This window comes from Trachypithecus francoisi, unplaced genomic scaffold (assembly GCF_009764315.1).
Source record: "Trachypithecus francoisi isolate TF-2019V2 unplaced genomic scaffold, Tfra_2.0 Lachesis_group6, whole genome shotgun sequence".
In the NCBI taxonomy this organism is placed as follows: Eukaryota; Metazoa; Chordata; class Mammalia; order Primates; family Cercopithecidae; genus Trachypithecus; species Trachypithecus francoisi.
Genome location: NW_022681471.1, coordinates 4,252,213 through 4,274,135, shown reverse-complemented (window position 1 = coordinate 4,274,135; position 21,923 = coordinate 4,252,213). Strand labels below are relative to the sequence as shown.

Below are 21,923 nucleotides of genomic sequence, written 5' to 3'. Positions count from 1 at the left end.
AACATTTGTGATCAGCCTTGATTCTTCTCAAGGCTGCTTTAGCCTTTGTAAGAGTAATTTAGCTCCAATAGAGATAATTGGTAAGTTTTGCTTCCTGTGAAACTGTCAGAGAAAGTTGGTTACTAGTTACGACATGCTTCTAAATATTTTCATCTGTATCTCACAGCAGAAACACACATAAATGGTAGAACAGCTAAGCATTGTAAATTGTGTGGTCACTGGACTTCTGATAGTATGGTGCTAGGAGCTAGTATATTTGAATTTATCCTTCTTAAAGTACTTTACAAATGGCTACATATATAGGACCCTGTTATGTGGTTAATTCCCTAATAAGAAATGAATCAAGTCGGTATAGATTAATAAAATATGATAAATAATCTTATTTACCTGAAAAGATCACCATGTGACATGAAGTTTTGATACTTATTTGTAAAATTCAAAAGGTAGACCTATGCATCAATTTCATTGTATTGTGTCTTAGGATTTATACAGAAACACTCGAGTTAGCAACACAGAAAAAATCAAATCGATTGTTTTATGAACTCAAGTGCCTGAAGTCTTTGAAGTAACCCAAAACGAGAGAGAAACCGCACCCATTCTATACAGATTAAAGAATAAACAGAATTTCTTGTAGTTTGTGACCAAAACTTCAGCAAATATTTTCAGTCAGGCATTTCTTAAAATGTCACATTGTCTGTTGGAAGCAGTGTGATGAGGTTGACAGTCCAGTTGACTGGAGACTCCACAGACCAGCATTCTATTCCCATTCCAGATTTTCTCAGCAAGCCATTTACCTTGTTTATATGAGGTTCTTCTGAAATATAGTTGAAAATAAATGCAGTTTCTAAATCATTTTGAACTGCATGGAATTCTTTGATACTATTTCAAGAGTGCGATTCATTATATCATTGAGCTTATTAGTAAGAGAGTCTCTGAGACATGATTAAAATCTTTCACAGATGACAAAACTAAAATCCAGAGAAATGATTTTCTTATAGATGTATTTTTCAGCCTTGGCACTATTGACAGTTTCATCTGCATAATTTCTTACCACATGAGTGAGGTGCCCTGCGCATTGTAGAATGTTGAGCAGCATCTCTGGCCTCTACTCATTAGTCCCATAGCAACTCCCCAACCTGAGTCATAACTACAAAAAAAGGTCTCCAGATATGCCAAATGCCCCGGGGAGAAAATCCCTTAATTGAGAACCACTGGCCTGAGTCACACGACATGATAGTGGCTGAGTTAGAAATGAAGTCCAGGCCTACTGGCTTTTCCTATGGTGGTATGCTTGCCCAGTCACACTGTCTTACATGCTAATTGATATGTTGGGTGGGAATACATATCAGGGAGGAGGGAGAGAAAGAGAAAGAAAGGGAGAGAATAAAGAAGCAAGGCATTCTGAGGATTGGATTCCGGGGCAAGCAGCAAGAAGATTCTATGGAAGACATTAAAATATTAGACATGTGCAGAAAAGTGCATGTGGTATTCAGAAACCAAGGCAGCTAGAAGCCAAATCTTCTAATCCAGGGCTCATGAAGGTAGGCTCATCTCTTAACGAAGTTACATTCTGTGTCCTTCTTCTCCCAGGCCTTGAGCGTCCCTGTGAGCGGGTAATCTTCAGAGTGGATTTTGGTCATTCTGAATGCAGAAGCCTCTCAGTGCTCCCTTGGGGCCTTCAGTTTTCTCCTGAGCTTTCTTTTAGGATTCTCTACCACTGGATATTGCGCACAGATTCGGAGAGGAAAGCACTGACCCATTCCTGGACACGCAGGGGCTGTTGGCTGCTTAAAATGTACTCTATTTAGTTTGGCAGATTGATCTTGTGAATCTGCTTGTGTGCGTGATTTATTTTTATTTTTATTTTACTTAATTTCCTCATCTTTATTAAGATAAAACAGACAAACATATATATATATATGTAATAGGTACAATGTGATATTAAAGTATATACATACACATTGTGAAATAGTTAAATCAAGATTAACTTATTCATCACCTCACACTTATATTTTTGTGGAGAGAATATTTAAGATCTATTTTCTTGGCAATTTTCAAGTATACATTATTATTGTCGTAGTCATCATATCATATAATAGATCCCATGAATGCATTCTTCCTATCTAACCAAATTTAGATTCCCTTCATTTTTAAGGACAAATAGTGTTCCATTGTATTTCATTTTGGGTGTGAGAGAGTTAAAGACAGCTCCACATTTTGACCTGAGAAATTTTAAAGATGACGTGTTTGTCTTTTCCCATATTTCTACCAGAAATATTTGAGACTGGGTAATTTATAAAGGAAAGAGGTTTATCTGGCTCATTGTTATGCAGGCTGTACAGGAAGCCTAGTGGCTTCTGCTTTTGGAGAGGCCTCAGAAAGCTTCCAATCATGGAAGAAAGCGAAGGGGGAACAGCCATATCACATGGCAGGAGCAGGAACAGGAGGTCAGAGGGAGGTCCTACATGCTTTTAAATGACTAGATCTCACAAGAACTCACAATAACGAGGACAATACCAAGAGGCATGGTGTTAAACCATTCATGAGAACCACCCTCATGATAGAATCACCTTCAGCCAGGCCCCACCTCCAAAACTGGTGATTACAGTTTGATATGAGACTTGGCAGGGACACAGATCCAAACTATATCAGATGGTTGTGAAATGGAGAAGCCTGTGTAACAAACTGACTTGAGGGAAGATAAGGAGCATTGTGTGGTACGGTTTATATTTCAGATGTCATTAATTATACAAGAGTTTATATAAATTTTGACTTAAGGAGGGTTACAAGATGGAGATATGTATTTGGGAATAATCAACCTATTGCTACATTTGAAACATCAATACTGGACAGAATAATAAAATATATCAAAAAAGCATTCAAAGAATGAGCCCTGCGGTACTCCAATCTCTGGAAGTTTAGTGAAATGAGAAGGAATTCACTAGGAGACTGATTAGAAATGGCAAGTGCCATATAAATGAATGCCAGGAGGGCATAGTTCCATGAAACAAAGTGAGGAGACTATGCAAGGAAGGATGGTTAACTGTGTCAAACACTGCTGGTAGAAATAAATAAAATAGGGGGTAAGAAAATAATTTAAATACGTGGAAGCTATTTGTGACATTGTCTAGTACATTTCTGATGGAACATTAGAGTTGAAAGTCTCATTGGAATGGGCCCAAGAAAGTACGAGAGATGCGGAATTGGAAACCTTGAGTGCAAGCATTCATTTGAAGAACATTGAGATTACAAGGACAGAGAAACAGGGCTAGAGCTTCAAGTAAGTGTAGATTCAGAAATGTTTTAAGATAAGAGAAACTGTAGTATGTCTCTGTATTGATGTGAAAAATCCACAGAGAAAAATTATAAAGATTCTAGAAAGAGGGAAGAATTGAGAAAGTGGTGTTTTTTTCTAGGTTAGGGTCTTACACAAAAGTGGAACAGATGATCCTAGAATGGAGCACAGACAATATATCAATATAATAGAAGAAAGGTAGAACATATATGCATATTTGCCAAAAGATATATAAGATATGTTATAATTTAAGGTTGTTTGTGAATTCTGCTTTACTCTCTCTCTTCTTTCCTCCTCCTATTCCAATCAATGCCATTAGCTGAGAGTGAAGATGGGGAGGGAAGTGTTGGACATTTGAAATAGGAGTGAAGCACAAAATAGATTCCATGACAGTGGGGAAAGGAGTGAACTATAGAAACATATTACAGTCGCCTAGTATCATTAAGGTCCTCGACTAACTTCATGAGGTGTGGAATGGTAACCGTCCTAGGTTTCCAGAAGTGATGGAAAACCAGATACTAGTAAGCAGATACAAAGACTACTTCACGGATAGACTGTGGAATTCAATCTAGGGGGAAATGAGGATGCAACAGGGCAAGTATAGTAAAAACTTACCAGGAGAAATGGGCCTTGGGAGAAGATAATTGGAATTGTGGTACTAGAAGAAGTACACTGAAATTATAGGATATGATAGTCAGAATGGGATGCTGGAAATTGAAGTTATAAGGTAGTTATGTCTTTGGTTATGACAAGGACTAGGATATACCCATGGGAGTAGGTGGATAAGACTGGGTGGAAGCCCAAATCATTTGAGAAAAGGACATTTTAAAAGTGAAATTTTAGGGTACTTGAAGCATCGTCCATGTGAATAATCCAAGTATCAATAACTATGGCTAAAATGGTCCTAGAGAGAGTGACGATGTGTGAAGATAAAATCTTCTAGAAGAATGAAGAGTGACACCAGAGTCTCCAAATGGTAACAACAGGGAAAGACAGAGTGATTTAGTTTCGTATATAATATTCAAGCAAAAAGGTTGAAATATGAAGAAAGGAAAATATAATTAAAATATTTTATAAATATTTGGGAGATACTTGGCCATTTTAAAGCTTATTAAAAAAAGAGAATATTGACTATTAATCTGCTATGATTATCTTCTTTTAAATTACTAAAGTCACTCTGGTTAATTATAATCTCAGTTACCAAATTATAACATTTGTTGAGATAATTAGTAGATTGTTCAGCAGTCATCTCTGATTTACTTGTAGTTCATTAAATATGAGGAGAATCTTCAAAGTAGAAATGTGAAAATAGAAACTGGAATTCATTTTATTACCAGAAGAACGTGAAAATCTGGGCTAAAATGATTCACCCAAGATTATAATGTTAATCATTAGCACAGCCAAAACTGAAATAGAACTAGAGTTCCTGAATTAAAGTTGGTAGATTTAACCAATAAACAAAATTAAATGAAACAAAAACCACAGCAGTAGCAATAAAAATAAACAAAAAGAAAACAGAATGGTTAAACTTAAATTTCAGATAAACATCAAAGTTTTAGTTTAGTGTTAGTATGTCTCAAATATTGCCATGAAATATACTAAAAAAGCATGTGTTTTCAACCCTGTCCTGATTAAGTCAGTTCACTTGTTGTCTCTGCCCCTATCCAATGGGGCCAGGTAACCTAGCTGTATAAGTAATGTGTGTGTTCATGTGTTCAGGGAATGTTGTTATACCCTAAGAAAAATGGCTGTGTTTTCTTGGTACTTATGTATGGTACTTTACGAGAGTTGGAGGCAATTATAACAGAAAATCAGAGACGCCAAATAAATTTAGTGATGGGTAAAGTATTTGTTTAAAAGCTCATCAGAGTAAGAATGAGCCTATGAGCTCATTAGATTAAGTATGCAGACTAAATATGCATCTCTTATAAGAACTGTTTCTTGTTTCTTTTTCTAATAGCTAATAATTCAGAGCTTCTTGTCAATAATAGTTACAATTTCTGTGAAAAGAAGAAACATGTTGGAGGTCAGTCAAGTGTACTGTCATCTCGGTAAAATGGTAAAGTCATCTTTACCATTTTCCTTGCCATGGTTGTTTGTATTTATTTAAAATCACATAATGAGCATAATTATTATGACCCAGGACAGTAATGTTCACTTACCTGCACATATTTTATATTAAACCTTTAAAAAAAAAACTATTGGCTGATCTTTTTCGGCAACAGACCATTTGGTTCCATAGCAATTCAAATTATTTCTAAATGACTTACCAGATCATTAGAGATTATACTTTACTCCCGGACAAAATTGATTTATTTAAATAGAAAATGATTTGTTCCCAGATTAACACAACCTTAGCATTTCAAGCTATTGACTAAAAGTGTCAGCCTTTCACATTTCAGATGAATAGACTCATACTTACCAAAATGATGAGGCACCAAAATGGTGAGATATCTAAGCAAATTGGGGTTGGTTTCTTGTCAGTTTCCACAAATGGCATTTTTTAAACAAACAGATATAAAAACATTATTTACTTGCTATTAATTTGGCTTTGCTCATGTTCTTTACTTAATTTATATTGGTATTAATTCGTTACTAGACATTCTTTTTATAATGACCTCCTGCAAATTCTTCATCTTTAAAATACATGAGATAACATAATATTTTAGTTTCTTAAATGCTAAAAAAGTGCTCATTCACAAACATCAGAAAATAAATTGCATAAGGCAATATTAAAATATTAATTAGAAAGTTAAGAACTTCAATAACATTGGGTTAGTACCTACATTTCCCAGTGGCACTAAGGATTTTAGAAATTGACGTTATCTTCATCAGGTTAATAATAATAATTTCTCTTTACTCCAGAGTGTATATATGATACATTCTGTTTCTCATAATGAAGCCTTGAAATTTTTGAATCTAGAAACTAAATATCAGAAAGATATGGCTTGTTCAGCCTCATTTAGCTGGTAGAGCTGGGATACAAACTCCAAAACCTGTGATCTATCCACTGTGAAGTTACATACAGCCTTTCAAAAAAAAAATACAATACTGATTAGTGATGTACTATGCAAGAAGTTTTCTGATCTGAATAAATCATTATTATAAGTTTATAACAACTTATATTTATATAATGCTTCAGCATTCTCCAAGTCCTTTTACTTATTTTACATTATCCTTACACTACTTCAATTTCATTTGAAAATCATATCAAGCCTCAGAGATAGATACCAATGTTGCCAGTAGATACCAATGTTACCATGAAATAGCCAAGAAATGACATGATGTTGCCAAGGTCACAGGTGAAGCAACAAAGCAAAAATAAGATCCTGATCTCTTGTCTCAAAGGTATTCTACTACACCACCCTGAAAATGCACTATGGATGCTGTCCTCACTTTGCCTGGGCTCTGACTGTCTGCACTAAGCATCCCTATTTTACAGACATTCCCATTATCCATTTAGTTTTTGATACCTACTTTTTATGGTGGTGCTCACCTGACGTTACTCAGGCTCTGACAATCCTACCTGCACCACCATAGCTTCTCCCAGACTTTAGGCATGGCACCCTGCCTTGCTTGGCTCATCTGATGTCTTTACAATTGAATTGTCCTGAACCAGAAAAAGAAGAGGAAAGGCTCTTAAGGAATATGGTCCCAGAAAGAAGGGAAATACACAAAAACAGTTCCACTCTTACTCAGCTTACCCTTTGCAGTTTTCTTTTTTTTTTTTTTTTTTTTTTTTTTTTTCTGAGACGGAGTCTTGCTCTGCCGCCCAGGCTGGAGTGCAGTGGCCGGTTCTCAGCTCACTGCAAGCTCCGCCTCCCGGGTTTACGCCATTCTCCTGCCTCAGCCTCCCGAGTAGCTGGGACTACAGACGCCCACCACCTCGCCCGGCTAGTTTTTTTTTGTATTTTTTAGTAGAGACGGGGTTTCACCGTATATAGCCAGGATGGTCTCGATCTCCTGACCTCGTGATCCGCCCGTCACGGCCTCCCAAAGTGCTGGGATTACAGGCTTGAGCCACCGCGCCCGGCCTGCAGTTTTCAAACTAGGAAATGCTTCCTAGTTTGCTGGAAACAAGTGGCAGTCTTACTGAACTAAGGGAGATATAATTCAGAACTTGGGACTGTCAAAATGAATGGATACTAAAGGGGACATTTTTCTAGAGAGGAGAACCACAGAATAGGCAACTCCCAATCGGTGTTTCTCATAAAAGATAAAGTTGACTCACTCTGAAACCTCATAAAAGCAGGTAAAGCATTCAAAGAACGAGCAGAAATTAGCAACTGGTAGGCTAAAGAGCAAAACAGTGATCCCAGCTGCTGTGTGCTTAAGTGATCCTTCCACCTCAGCCTCCCAAAGTGCTGGGATTACAGGTGTGAGCCACCTTACAAGCCTCCTCTTTTTTTTTTTTCTTTAAACTTCATATTCAGTGTTGCCAAAGTATGTCAATTTTATCTTTCCAAAGGATACACTCCAGCTTTGTTGATTCTCTTCGTTGTTTCATATTTTGATATTTTGTTAATTTTAGCTCAGATCTTTATAATTTTTTTCAAACTTTTAAATCAACTTGAGATTTAGCACATGTGTTTTCATTATTATTTTCTAATATACACATTCAATATTACTTTTTCCCGTGAAGTACAATGTTAGAGGCATTGCACAAGCTTTGTATCCATTTTAATTGTCTTTTATCTAAGTATTTTGTAAGTGTTTGAGTTATTTAGAAGCAAGTGTTTTAGTTCATAGTTTGAAGTTTTCATTTTTAAGTTATTTTTTAGTGATTGATTTTTAGTAAAAGTAATGCTGGTTAGAAGATAGCTTATTTTTATGACATTTAATATTTATTGAAACTTGCTTCATGACCTATCACATTATCAGTTATTGGAAATGTCTCAGATGCTTAACAAAAAGGTGTGTTCTCTCCAATTGTCAAGTAAAGAGTGCTGTTAATACATTAAATCAAGTTTTTAAATGTTTTTTATTTTAAATTCTGCTAAATGTGTACTAATTTTGTCTTTCTCTCTTTGACTGCTCAATAATTAAGAGGGATGTGTTGACATCTACCACTGTCTTTGTAGATTTGCCAATTATTTGTCTTTACATCTACAATCTGTTCTTTATGTATTGTGAGGCCTTTTTAAGTTCAAACAAATTTTGAATTATTATAACATTTATAATATTGTAATTTGTGCCCTTATCATTGTATAGAGACACTAATTATCAATAATAACATTTTTGTCTTGTGGTTTATTTTGTCTAATATTAATAGAGCTAATTTATTTTAATTTAGTACTCATTTAATACATATTTTCCATACATCTATTTTCTATCTTTATGTATCTTTACATTTTAGGATTCAATTTTTAAATTCAATCTGATAATTTCTATCTTTTAACTTTTAAATCAAATCAATTAACATTACATTTGATTATGGATATATTTTGATTTATTTTTGCTACCAGAAGTTATTCTTTCTATTTACTTTGATTAAAATGTGTTTCATTTGTTCTCTCCTTTTTAGCTTTTTATGAACTGATCTTTTTTTAAATCATTGTTTTGTTTTTGCCGATTTGAAGGATATATACATTTTTCTATTATAGCTAATCTCGCCGTCTTAAAATGTATACATATGATAGACATTTCTAGTGGCTAAATTAATTCTATTCTGTGTCCAACTAAAAAGTCTGGTTTACGGCCGGGTGCGGTGGCTCACGCCTGTAATCCCAACACTTTGGGAGGCCGAGGCGGGCGGATCACAAGGTCAGGAAGGAGATCGAGACCACGGTGAAACCCCGTCTCTACTAAAAATACAAAAAATTAGCCGGGCGTGGTGGCGGGCACCTATAGTCCCAGCTACTAGGGAGGCTGAGGCAGGAGAATGGCGTGAACCAAGGAGGCGGAGCTTGCAGTGAGCCGAGATCACGCCACTGCACTCCAGCCTGGTGGACAGAGTGAGATTCCGTCTCAAAAAAAAAAAAAAAAAAAAAAAAAAGTCTGGTTTACTCAGGATGTCAGACAAGTAGGAGTGGTAATGCCACCCAGTTTGGGTTAGCAAGTTTTAAGCTACAGTCTACTGTGTGGGGCTTTCCTAGAGCAACTGTCTTCCTGATTTAAAAAAAAAGGTGGCGGGGTGGGGAAGTTATCTGGCTGGTGTTGCCTTTTAACTTTTACTCTTGACTCTTCTTCCTACCCAGAATATCAGGCAGAACAGTCATCTTGTAAGCATGAGACAGACTACCACACTCTAAGTTTGACAGTGAAGGAAGTAAAACAAACTCTGTGTTACTGGTGAATTTGCACATCCATAGTATGGTCCTCAATGGCCTTCCTCTGTACTCTAAGAGAATCCAGACTCAGACACTCCATCTGAGAAACTCTAAGAGAATAAAAAATCATCTTCTATTTTTTTTCTATTAAATACAGCTTCTAATAAAGTATAAGATTCTAAGATAATCACAAATTCTTTTCTCAAGCAATAGAAACACCGTAGGGTGCTTTAATTCTAATCATCTCAATCACATTTTTTTTATTTTTTATTTTATTTTATTTATTTATTTATTTTTATTATACCTTAAGTTCTAGGGTACATGTGCATAACGTGCAGGTTTGTTACATATGTATACTTATGCCATGTTGGTGTGCTGCACCATCAACTCGTCAGCACCCATCAATTCATCATTTATAACATGTATAACTCCCCAATGCAATCCCTCCCTCCTCCCCCCTCCCCATGATAGGCCCCAGTGTGTGATGTTCCCCTTCCCCAGTCCAAGTGATCTCATTGTTCAGTTCCCACCTATGAGTGAGAACATGCGGTTTTGGTTTTCTGTTCTTGTGATAGTTTGCTAAGAATGATGGTTTCCAGCTGCATCCATGTCCCTACAAAGGACCAAACTCATCTTTTTTATGGCTGCATAGTATTCCATGGTGTATATGTGCCACATTTTCTTAATCCAGTCTGTCACAGATGGACATTTGGGTTGATTCCAAGTCTTTGCTATTGTGAATAGTGCCACAATAACATACGTGTGCATGTGTCTCTTTGTAGTAGAATAATTTATAATCCTTTGGGTATATACCCAGTAGTGGGATGGCTGGGTCATATGGTACTTTAGTTCTAGATCCTTGAGGAATTGCCATACTGTTTTCCATAATGGTTGAACTAGTTTACAATCCCACCACAGTGTAAAAGTGTTCCTATTTCTCCACATCCTCTCCAACCCTGTTGTTTCCTGACTTCTTAATGATTGCCAGTCTAACTGGTGTGAGATGGTATCTCATTGTGGTTTTGATTTGCATTTCTCTGATGGCGAGTGATGATGAGCATTTTTTCATGTGTCTGTTGGCTGTATGAATGTCTTCTTTTGGGAAATGTCTGTTCGATCCTTTGCCCACTTTTTGATGGGGTTGTTTGTTTTTTTCTTGTATATTTGTTTGAGTTCTTTGTAGATTCTGGATATTAGCCCTTTGTCAGATGAGTAGGTTGCAAAAATTTTCTCCCATTCTGTAGGTTGCCTGTTCACTCTGATGGTAGTTTCTTTTGCTGTGCAGAAGCTCTTTAGTTTAATGAGATCCCATTTGTCAATTTTGCTTTTGCTGCCGTTGCTTTTGGTGTTTTAGACATGAAGTCCTTGCCCATGCCTATGTCCTGAATGGTACTACCTAGGTTTTCTTCTAGGTTTTTTATGGTATTAGGTCTAACATTTAAGTCTCTAATCCATCTTGAATTAATCTTCGTATAAGAGGTAAGGAAAGGATCCAGTTTCAGCTTTCTACTTATGGCTAGCCAATTTTCCCAGCACCATTTATTGAATAGGGAATCCTTTCCCCATTTCTTGTTTCTCTCAGGTTTGTCAAAGATCAGATGGCTGTAGATGTGTGGTATTATTTCTGAGGACTCTGTTCTGTTCCATTGGTCTATATCTCTGTTTTGGTACCAGTACCATGCTGTTTTGGTTACTGTAGCCTTGTAGTATAGTTTGAAGTCAGGTAGCGTGACGCCTCCAGCTTTGTCCTTTTGACTTAGGATTGTCTTGGCAATGCAGGCTCTTTTTTGGTTCCATAGAACTTTAAAGCAGTTTTTTTCCAATTCTGTGAAGAAAGTCATTGGTAGCTTGATGGGGATGGCATTGAATCTATAAATAACCTTGGGCAGTATGGCCACTTTCATGATATTGATTCTTCCTATCCGTGAGCATGATATGTTCTTCCATTTGTTTGTGTCCTCTTTGATTTCACTGAGCAGTGGTTTGTAGTTCTCCTCGAAGAGGTCCTTGACATCCCTTGTAAGTTGGATTCCTAGTATTTTATTCTCTTTGAAGCAATTGTGAATGGAAGTTCATTCCTGATTTGGCTCTCTGCTTGTCTGTTACTGGTGTATAAGAATGCTGTGATTTTTGCACATTAATTTTGTATCCTGAGACTTTGCTGAAGTTGCTTATCAACTTAAGGAGATTTTGGGCTGAGACGATGGGGTTTTCTAAATATACAATCATGTCATCCGCAAACAGGGACAGTTTGACTTCTTCTTTTCCTAACTGGATACCCTTGATTTCTTTCTCTTGCCTGATTGCCCTAGCCAGAACTTCCAACACTATGTTGAATAGGAGTGGTGAGAGAGGGCATCCCTGTCTTGTGCCAGTTTTCAAAGGGAATTTTTCCAGTTTTTGCCCATTCAGTATGATATTAGCTGTGGGTTTGTCATAAATAGCTCTTATTATTTTGAGGTACGTTCCATCAATACCAATTTTATTGAGCGTTTTTAGCATAAAGGGCTGTTGAATTTTGTCAAAAGCCTTTTCTGCATCTATTGAGATAATCATGTGGTTCTTGCCTTTGGTTCTGTTTATATGCTGGATTACGTTTATTGATTTGCGAATGTTGAACCAGCCTTGCATCCCAGGGATGAAGCCCACTTGATCATGGTGGATAAGCTTTTTGATGTGCTGCTGAATCCGGTTTGCCAGGATTTTATTGAGATTTTTGCATCGATGTTCATCAGGGATATTGGTCTAAAATTCTCTTTTTTTGTTGTGTCTCTGCCAGGCTTTGGTATCAGGATGATGTTGGCCTCATAAAATGAGTTAGGGAGGATTCCCTCTTTTTCTATTGATTAGAATAGTTTCAGAAGGAATGGTACCAGCTCCTCCTTGTACTTCTGGTAGAATTCAGCTGTGAATCCATCTTGTCCTGGACTTTTTTTGGTTGGTAGGCTATTAATTGTTGCCTCAATTTCAGAGCCTGCTATTGGTCTATTCAGGGATTCAACTTCTTCCTGGTTTAGTCTTGGGAGAGTGTAAGTGTCCAGGAAATTATCCATTTCTTCTAGATTTTCTAGTTGATTTGCGTAGAGGCATTTATAGTATTCTCTGATGGTTTTTGTATTTCTGTGGGGTCGGTGGTGATATCCCCTTTATCATTTTTTATTGCGTGTATTTGATTCTTCTCTCTTTTCTTCTTTATTAGTCTTGCTAGCAGTCTGTCAATATTGTTGATCTTTTCAAAAAACCACTCCTGGATTCATTGATTTTTGGAGGGTTTTTTGTGTCTCTATCTCCTTCAGATCTGCTCTGATCTTAGTTATTTCTTGCCTTCTGCTAGCTTTTGAATGTGTTTGCTCTTGCCTCTCTAGTTCTTTTAATTGTGATGTTAGAGTGTCATTTTAGATCTTTCCTGCTTTCTCTTGTGGGCATTTAGTGCTATAAATTCCCTCTACACACTGCTTTAAATGTGTCCCAGAGATTCTGGTATGTTGTATCTTTGTTCTCATTGGTTTCAAAGAACATCTTTATTTCTGCCTTCATTTTGTTATGTCCCCAGTAGTCATTCAGGAGCAGGTTGTTCAGTTTCCATGTAGTTGAGCGGTTTTGATTGAGTTTCTTAGTCCTGAGTTCTAGTTTGATTGCACTGTGGTCTGAGAGACAGTTTGTTATAATTTCTGTTCTTGTACATTTGCTGAGGAGTGCTTTACTTCCAATTATGTGGTCAATTTTGGAATAAGTGCGATGTGGTGCTGAGAAGAATGTATATTCTGCTGATTTGGGGTGGAGAGTTCTATAGATGTCTATTAGGTCCACTTGGTGCAGAGATGAGTTCAATTCCTGGATATCCTTGTTAACTTTCTGTCTCGTTGATCTGTCTAATGTTGACAGTGGAGTGTTGAGTCTCCCATTATTATTGTATGGGAGTCTAAGTCTCTTTGTAAGTCTCTAAGGACTTGCTTGATGAATCTGGGTGCTCCTGTATGGGTGCATATATATTAGGAGAGTTAGCTCTTCCTGTTGAATTGATCCCTTTACCATGATGTAATGGCCTTCTTTGTCTCTTTTGATCTTTGATGGTTTAAAGTCTGTTTTATCAGAGACTAGGATTGCAACCCCTGCTTTTTTTTGTTCTCCATTTGCTTGGTAGATCTTCCTCCATCCCTTTATTTTGAGCCTATGTATGTCTCTGCATGTGAGATGGGTCTCCTGAATACAGCAGACTGATGGTCTTGACTGTTTATCCAGTTTGCCAGTCTGTGTCTTTTAATTGGAGCATTTAGTCCATTGACATTTAAGGTTAATATTGTTATGTGTGAACTTGATCCTGTCATTATGATATTAACTGGTTATTTTGCTCGTTAGTTGATGCAGTTTCTTCCTAGCCTCGATGGTCTTTACATTTTGGCATGTTTTTGCAATGGCTGGTACCGGTTGTTCCTTTCCATGTTTAGGGCTTCCTTCAGGGTCTCTTGTAAAGCAGGCCTGGTGGTGACAAAATCTCTAAGCATTTTCTTATCTGTAAAGGATTTTATTTCTCCTTCACTGATGAAACTTAGTTTGGCTGGCTATGAAATTCTGGGTTGAAAATTCTTTTCTTTAAGAACGTTGAATATTGGCCCCCACTCTCTTCTGGCTTGTTGAGTTTCTGCCGAGAGATCTGCTGTTAGTCTGATGGGCTTCCCTTTGTGGGTAACCCGACCTTTCTGTCTGGCTGCCCTTAAGATTTTTGCCTTCATTTCAAAAATATGGAACGCTTCACGAATTTGCGTGTCATCCTTGCACAGGGGCCATGCTAATCTTCTCTGTATCGTTCCAATTTTAGTATATGTGCTGCCGAAGCGAGCACAATAACATTTTACTTGTTATTTCTGCCAGCATTTTAATCCTGCATGGAGTCTATATAGTGTCCCAGTCAGAGACAATCATAAACAATAGAGAACATTTGCTCTGGGAGATAGTCCCAGGATGACACTGGCCCCTGGGGATTCTGCCCTCCTAGAAAACTGTGACGCCAGATGTGCAGATATCGACATAAGAACACAGGAAACATGAAAAAGGAAAGAAATGTGGCACCTCCAAAGAAACACAATAATTCTCTAGTAACAGATCCTGATAAAAAAGAAATTCATGAAATCCTCAAAACAGAATTCAAATTATTGGTTCTAAGTAAGCTTAGTGAAATACAGGTTAGTTCTAAAAATCGGTACAAAGGGATCAGAGAAACAATTCAGGATATGAATAAGAAATTTACCATTGATGGACATTTGGGTTGGTCCAAGTCTTTGCTATTGTGAATAATGTCACAATAAACATACATGTTCATGTGTCTTTACAGCAGCATGATTTCTAATCCTTTGGGTATGTACCCAGTAATGGGATCTCTGGGTCAAATGGTATTTCCACTTCTAGATCCTTGAGGAATCGCCACACTGTCTTCCACAATGGTTGAACTAGTTTACAGTTCCACCAACAGCGTAAAAGTGTTCCTATTTCTCCACATCCTCTCCAGCACCTGTTGTTTCCTGACTTTTTAACGATTGCCATTCTAACAGGAAGGGGAACATCACACACCAGGGCCTGTTGTGGGGTGGGAGGGGGGAAGGATAGCATTGGCAGATATACCTAATGTAAATGATGAGTTGATGGGTGCAGCACACCAACATGGCACATGTATACATATGTAACAAACCTGTACATTGTGCACATGTACCCTAGAACTTAAAGTATAATAAAATAAATAAATAATTAAAAAAAAGAAATTTACCAAGGAGATACAGATTATCAAAAAGAGCAAAACAGAAATTCTGGAGCCACAGAATTCATTGAATGAAATACAAAGTATGTTTGAAAGCTTCAACAATAGATTAAATCAAACAGAAGAAAGAACCTTAGAAATTGAAGATAGGTCTTTTGCAATAAGCCAGTCAGAAAAAAATAAAGAAAAAATAATTTTAAAAGAATGAGTAAAGCTTTTGTGACATATGGGACACCAAAAAGTGACCAAATATTCAAATTATCAAGATCCCAGAAGACAATGAGCAAACAATACGGTTAGAAAATCTATTTTTAGAAAAGGAATAGGTGAAAACTTCTCAAGTCTGGCAAGAGATTTATACATCTAGATAAAAGAAGCTCTGAGATCCACAAACAGATAAAATGCAAAAAGGTTTTCTTCACAGTACATAATAGTCAATCTGCCAACAGTCAAAGACAGAGATTACACTAAACACAGTAATATGTATATATCTTTTTAGCTATGAAGAAATTCCCATCCGACTAAAGCAGATTTCTCTGCAGAAAAAGGCCAAGAGGAGAATGGGATGATATTTTAAAAGTGCTGAAAGTAAAACACTGAGAGTCAAATATACTCTGTCTAGAAAAATTATCCTTCATAAATGACGGGAAAATAAAGTATTTTCCATGTTTGAAATGCTTGTTCCCTGGGGCCATAAAGAAATAGCACTTGACGGCACTGGGGACGAGCATTTCAAACATGGAAAATACTTTATTTTCCCTTCATTTATGAAGGATAATTTTTCTGGACAGAGTATCTTGGCTCTCAGTGTTTTATTTTCAGCACTAAGTTCAAGACCAGCCTGACCAACATGGTGAAACCCCGTCTCTACTAAAAATACAAAAATTCGCTGGGTGTGGTGGTGCATGCCTGTAATCCCAGCTACTTAGGATGCTGAGGCAGGAGAATCGCTTGAACCCGGGAGGCGGAGGTTGCAGTGAACCAAGATCACGCTGTTGTACTCCAACCTGGGCAACAGAATGAGACTCTGTCTCAAAAACAACAACAGAAAAAAAAAAAAAAAGAGAGAGAGAGAGAGAAGAAATAACTCTTGAACATAAATTTAATTTCTTCAGCAAGGCCATTTTTACTTTTTGCAGAAAGGGTACACTCGCCAGCAGTTTTGCCGAGAGAGTACACCAAACAAAGGAGACAGGGTCATTTATAACCTGACGCGTCCACCCTCCTGCTGTGTCCAGTTTCCATTGGCTGGAACAGGACCTCACATTCTGTATTTGTCCCGACTGGCTAGCAACTTAGAACTTTTTAAAAGCGGCAAAGGCAGAGGAGAACAAAGGAAGGAGGAAGTAACTTGTGGAATGCTGAGAAAGGTAAAAGCACCTTCCAATAAGGGGGAGGAACAGGTTATGACCTAATGCTTGCTTGGACCAGTATAAGCATGTCAGGGCAAATATTTAGGCTAAATTGTGGGAGCTGAGAACATAAAGTACATTGATTTCTTTATTACGGCTAGCAGATATTTAAGAATGTTAGCACAGGTCTTTGAATAAATTTGCTTCTAAGAGAAGTTACTATTTATCCTAATTAGATGGGGAGGAAAGCCTTTGAAGAGGAACCTCTACCTTACTTTTCACACCCAGAGTAGCAAAAGCTGCGGAATTCCTCATCACTACACTGGCCCTACAAAGGATACTCAAGGGAGCTCTAAACCTGGAAGCAAAAGGATGGCATTTACCATGATGAAAACACAAGTATCAAACTCACAAGAAAAACTAACACACAAATGAGAAAGAGAAAGGTCTTAAGTGGTACCACTACAAGAAACCACTAAAATGCAATGACAAATAATAACAGAAAAAGAAAGGAAAAATAGAATATACCAAACAATTAGAACACAATTCACACTATGATAGGGACAAAACTTTGCATATGGATAATATCCTTTAATGTAAATGGATTAAACCCTCTGGTTAAAACAGATACACTAGTTAAGTGGATTAAAATACAACATGATCCAACTCTGTGCTGTCTACAAGAAACACAATTTACCTGTAAAGGCACCTAAGATTGAAAGGATCTGAAAAGATATTCCAGGCAAATGGAAACCAAAAGCAAGCAGGAGTAACTATACTTATTAGATAAAACAGATTTTGAGTTAAAAATGGTAAAGGAAAAGATAAAGAATCTCATTATATAATGATATAGGGATCAATCTTATGAGAGGATATAATAATTCTAAATATGTGTGCATGCAACACTGGAGCACCAAGCTAAATAACACAAATATTACTCGATATAAAGAGAGATAAACTGCAATACAATAAGAATGGGAGATTTTAACAACCTACTGTGAACTTCAAATATCTGAGACAGGTCCCAGTCCATTTATAAAGTTTGTTTTCCCAAGGTTAAGGATGTGCACCTGTGACCCACACAGCCTCAGGAGGTCATGACGACATGTGCCCGAGGTGTTCGGGACACAGCTTGGTTTTATACATTTTAAAAAGACATGAGACATCAAGCAATATATGTAAGATGAACATTGGTTCATTCTGGAAAGGTGGAGCAACTCAAATCAGGCAGAGGGCTTCCAGGTCATAGGTAGACAATGGTTGCATTCTTTTGAGTTTCTAACTAGCCTTTCCAAAGGAGGCAATCAGATATGTATTCATCTCAGTGAGCAGAGGGGTGACTTTGCATAGGATAGGAGGCAGGTTTGCCCTAAGCAGTTCCCAGCTTGACTTTTCTTTTTAACTTAGTGATTTTGGGGGCCCAAGATTTATTTTCCTTTCACAGTACTCTCAGCATAGAAAGATCATGTGTATAGAAAACCAACACAGAAACAGTGGATTTAAACTGGATTTTAGAACAAATAAACCTAACAGACATTTACATAGCATTTTATCCAGCAACTGCAGAATAGGCATTCTTCTCATAAGCACATGTAATATTCTCCAGGATAGATCATATTAGTTCACAAAACATGTCTAAATATGTTTTAAAAAATCAAAATCATATCAAGTATGTTTACAGACTACAATGGAATAAACTAGAAATCAATACCAAGAGGAACTTTGGAAACTACAATTACATGGAAATTAAACAACATGCCACAAAGTCATTGAACAAATTCATATGCAAATCAAAAAAATTCTTGAAAAAAATTAAAATGGAAACACAGCATACCAAAGCCTATAGGACTCAGCAAGATCAATACTAAGAGGGAAGTTTATATAAATAATTACCACCATCAAAAAGCAGAGAGATTTCAAATCAATAATTCACAATGTACCTCAAGGACTGAGAAAAGCTAGGATGAACTAAACCTAAAACTAGCAAAGAAAAGAAATAATAAAGATCAAAGCAGGTCAGAGGTGGTGGCTCAAGCCTATAATCCCAGCAATTTGGGAGGCCTAGGTGGGTGGATCACTTGAGGGCAGGAGTTGTGACCAGCCTGGCAAACTTGGCGAAATCCTGTCTCTACTAAAAATACAAAAAAAAAAAAAAAATTAGCTAGGCATGGTGGCACGTGACTGTAATCCCCGTTACTTTGGAGACTGAGGCATAAGAATTGCTTGAACCTGGGAGGTGGAGGTTGCCATGAGTAGATACGGTGCCACGGCACTCCAGCCTGGGCAACAGAGTGAGACTCTGTCTCAAAAAAAAAAAAAAAAAAATCAAAGCAGAACTAAATTAAATATAGACTTAAGAGCGTAACTAAATTAAATATAAACTTAAAATACAAAGGATTAACAAAATTAAAAGTGGGTTTTGTTGAAAAGATAAAAAAAGATAAAGAATAGAGAAGTCCCAATTAAACAAAATTAGAAATGAATAAGGAGACATTAGAACTGATATCACAGGCTGAGTTTGGTGGCTCATGCCTGTAATTCTAGTAATTTGGGAGGCTGAGGCAGGTGGATCACTTGAGGTCAGGAGTTTGAGACCAGCCTGCCCAACATGGTGAAACCCTGTATCTGCTGCAAATACAAAATTAGCCTGGTGTGGTGGCACACGCCTGTAATCCCAGCTACTTGGGAGACTAAGGCAGGAGAATCACTTGAACCTGTGAGGCAGAGGTTGCAGTGAGCTGAGATCCTGCCATTGCACTCCAGTCTGGGCAACAAGAGTGAAACTCCATCTCAGAAAAAAAAAAAAAAACTGATACCACAGAAATACAAGAGATCATCAGAGACTTGTGAACAACTATTTGCGAGCAAACTGGAAAACCTACAGGAAATGGATGAATTCTTGGAAACATACAACCTACCAAGGTTGAATCAGGAAGAAACGAAAAAGCAAAACAAACCAATAACAAGTAAGCAAGATTGAATCAGTAACAACAAATCTCATGACAAAGAAAACTCCAGGACTTGGATTCACAGCCAAATTCTATCAAATGCATACAGAAAAATTAATACAAATCCTCCTAAAACTATTCAAAAATATGATAGAGAAGGGAATTTTACATAAATAATTCTACAAGGCCATCAATACCCTGATGCCAAAACCAAACAAGCCCACATCACAAATCTCACAAAACTACAGACCAATAACTGATGAACATAGATGCGAGTACCCTCAGAAGATACTAGCAAACCAGATTCAACAGCACATCAAAAAGATAATACATCATGATCAAGTGGGATATATATCAGGGATGTAATGATGATTTAAAAAATGCAAATTAATAAACATAAGACATCATATTCAGATGTCCTTCAACTAAATAAAGGACAAAAACTGCATAATCACATCAACAGATGCAGAAAAATCATTTTATGATGTTCAACATTTCTTCATGATAAAAACTCAACAATCTAGGGATAAAAGGACCATACCTCAAAAATAATAAACACTGTACATGACAAACCCACAGCTAACATCATACAGAATGGGGAAATGTGTAAAGTCTTTCCTCTAAGAACAGGAGTAAGACAAAAATGTTAACTTTCACCATTCCTATTCCACATAGCAATGGAATTCCTGGCCAGCACAATTACACAACAGGAAGAAATAAAAAACCTTCTAAATTTTAAAAGAGGAAGTCAAATTGTCCCTTTTTGCAGATGACATAATCTTATATTTAGAAATACCAAAAGACTTAACCAAAATTTATTGGAGCTGAGAAAGAAGTTCTGTGAAGTTGCAGGATACAAAATAAACATACAAAATTCATTAGACTTCCTATGTACCAAAACGATGAAATACTTGTAAAAAGAATAAAAAAGGAAGTACCATTTACAATAGCTAAAAAGTACCTGTGAATAAGTTTAATCAAGGCAATGAAAGATCTCTACAAAGAAAACTAGAAAACATTGGTGGATGAAATTAAAGAGGGCACGAACCAATAGAAAAGCATCCCATGCTCATGAGTGAGAATAATTAATGTTATTTAAATGACCATACTATCCAAAAGTAATATACATATTCAATGTTGTGCAGTGTCCGACTCTGGAACCCAAGTTGTTGTCAGTCTGATGGTGAATCCTCCATGGTCTAGTGAGTGTAAATATCTTTTCCCTTCTCCCCATCCCATTACAATTTTCTTATTGTATCAGTCTGCTTATTCTATCATTTGCTTATTTTTATATCATTTGCTTATTGCATTGCCATTTACATGGGATAAAAGTTGTTTACCCTTAAAGGTATTGTGTGTGTGTCTTTTCTTCTCCCCTTGCACATTTCCCACACAGAACAAATGTCACTCGTATAAAATTTCCAATGGTATTTTTCGCAGAAATAGAAAAAACAAATCTCAAAAACTGTATTGAACCAAAAAAGAGCCTGAATAGCCAAAGCAATCCTGAGGAAAAAGAACAAAACTGGAGGCATCACAATACCTGACTGGAAAGTATATTACAAAGCCATAGAAAACAAAACAGAATGGTATTGGTATAAAATAGACACACAGGGCAATGGACCAGAATAGAAAATCTAGAAATAAATCCTCAATTACACCCTCAAATTAGTTTCCCAGACTTTTCATTTTTCTTCTCAGTAACACTAATGATTCTTGGTTGGCCATTTTACATTTCTTGGAGACTTTGGTCATTTATTTTGATTTGTTTTTCTTTATTGTTGCCTGAATGGGTTAATTAAAAAGGCCTGTCTTTGAGCTCTGAAAGTATTTCTTCTACTTGTTCTAGTCTATTGTTGAAACTTTCCACTGCATTTTGCAATTCTCTAAATGTGTGTGTGTGTGTGTGTGTGTGTGTTTTAATATCCAGAAGTTCTGATTGGTCTTTTTTTGTGATATCTATCTCTCTAGCAAATTTTTCATTCATAAACTGCTTTTATTAATTTCCTTATGAGGGCTTTTACCTTTCTCTGGTATCTCCTTGAGTAGCTTAATAATCAACGTTCTGAATTCTTTCTAGTATTTCAAAGATTTTTATCTTGATTTGAATTAACTGCTGGCAAACTACTGTGCTCTTTCGGGGGCTGTTATAGAACCCCATTTTGTCATATTACCGGAGATACTTTTCTGGATGTTTCTCATTTTGGTACAATATTTCTTCTAATTATTCTTGAATTTTTGTTTGATTTTACTGTGCTTTTTAAATTTCTTTTTTCCCCTTATGGATGTGACTTTTAATGCTTATAG

General features: G+C 36.7%; 1 non-coding gene across 1 annotated transcript; it reads right to left on the bottom strand.

Annotated features, from left to right (window-relative positions):
• Positions 1-14,300: 14,300 nt before the first annotated feature.
• Positions 14,301-14,407, bottom strand: LOC117078574. The gene has a single exon (XR_004435025.1). It is a non-coding gene; the product is annotated as a U6 spliceosomal RNA (small nuclear RNA).
• Positions 14,408-21,923: the final 7,516 nt, after the last annotated feature.